The following is a 1,818-nucleotide window of genomic DNA, read 5'->3' as shown; positions in this document are numbered from 1 at the left end:
ATTGGATATATAGATACTTATTTAAAATCTATAATCTAATTTTACTAGTGTGTAAATAGGATCCAATCTTATTTGATAGCGTTGCAAATAAGATCATATCTACAATTTTTAGATCAAATTCAAAAAAATATGTAAATCAAATCCGATCTATAGACATCTCTATTTGCTAACGACTATGTATACCAGAAGTTGAATCAAGGGTCGATGCGGGTTTGGAAGTTGTTACGCTTTGAATCGAACTGTTGTCTCTTTATCTCTACTAGTTAGTGATGATGATGAAGGTTGTCAAGGTGAACACAGATGGGATTGGATATGACAAAAATTTTGATCCAATTCATACTAAAATCATCAGATCGGATTCAATATCTGTATTTTTTAGCTTGGATCCGATCCACATATTTGTAGATCGAATATATCCGTAAAATATAAAATTATTTCAAAAAGTTTATTTTTATTAAAAAATTCAATAAAATTCTCTTTTTTCACCCTCTTAAATATGTTTACTCCTAAAATATTATTAAACATATTTTTTTTTAAAATAACAAAAATAAAATAATATAATATATATGATAATTATTAGTTGAAATAAAATAAAAAATAAATATTTACTTATTTAATTTTTATAGATCCACATATATGCGGATATAGTATACTAATAGAATCTGATTCGATCTATATACTTGTAAATCAAATCAATATCCACAATTTTTAAATTGGATTCGGATATTCAATCCATATATCTCCGGCCCAGTGGTTGTTCCGGAAGCTGCTCTGATGCTTTTTGTGGAGGGAGTAACGGACTCATGCATCGACGATTGCTGGTCCTTGCGGGTTTGATCAGCAATTGCCACCGGGGATCCACCACCCAGTTTTGGGGAGACACGTGACAAGGAGAGGTTGAAGAAGAATGTGTGTTTTTTTTTACATGGAAAATGAGTCTTTTATTTTTTTTTTTTTAGATGAATTTTTTTCTAATTTTAATGTTAATCAGACTAAAATATATTTAGAAAAAGTATAAGTAACCAACAATATTTTTGAATAATATGTGAACAATATGAATTAATAGGGTTAAAAGAATAAATTAATTTTATATTTAAATTAATTTTATATTTAATTAATTTTATATTTAATTAGAATGTAGTGTATTTTTATTTGATTGGTGATTGTTTATGTTGTTTAAAATGGTCATTATTTACTTAGCACTTCTCATATATTTATCATCTCTACTTATTGATTTCACCGTCATTAGCATCTTCAAATTCAAATCTAAAGTCAAACTCATTCCTCAACTCGATATGTAAGTTAAGAATTGGTGCAGCTAGGCTAGTCATTGTAGCCACCAAAAAGGTGATGGGACAACTAACTTGAATCTTACAATTTTTTCATGCAAAAAGGTGATGGGGATCAAATCCTCAAAAATTGATTTTCATATGAGGCAAAATTTGGTGTATTTCAAGTATATGAAATGTGGGAATGAATGACCTAGTTATGTGGAGATTCTGTCGCTATCACGTATTTTGTAGTTTATCACTTCAACACTCTTTGCAGATAACACAACAGAAAATGAAATTGCTTTTCATACCATGAAAAAAGCAACAATATATATAAGTTTCTCGCTGTTAATTTTGTTGGATATTGGATAAGAATTGATGTAATTTTTTAATATTAAAAGTTATGGTGTTTTACAAAATTTTGGAGATTATAAAATTCGCAAATTAAATTACAAAGATTGTATATTGTAAATATACAGACTGTGTATTATCAGTACAATACGTATTTTGTGTATTGTGTTTGCACATAATAACGCCTCCAGAATAT

Source organism: Arachis ipaensis, chromosome B01 (assembly GCF_000816755.2).
Source record: "Arachis ipaensis cultivar K30076 chromosome B01, Araip1.1, whole genome shotgun sequence".
NCBI classification, from domain to species: Eukaryota; Viridiplantae; Streptophyta; class Magnoliopsida; order Fabales; family Fabaceae; genus Arachis; species Arachis ipaensis.
The sequence above is the reverse complement of the archived record's forward strand: the minus strand, read 5'-3'. Positions refer to the sequence as shown.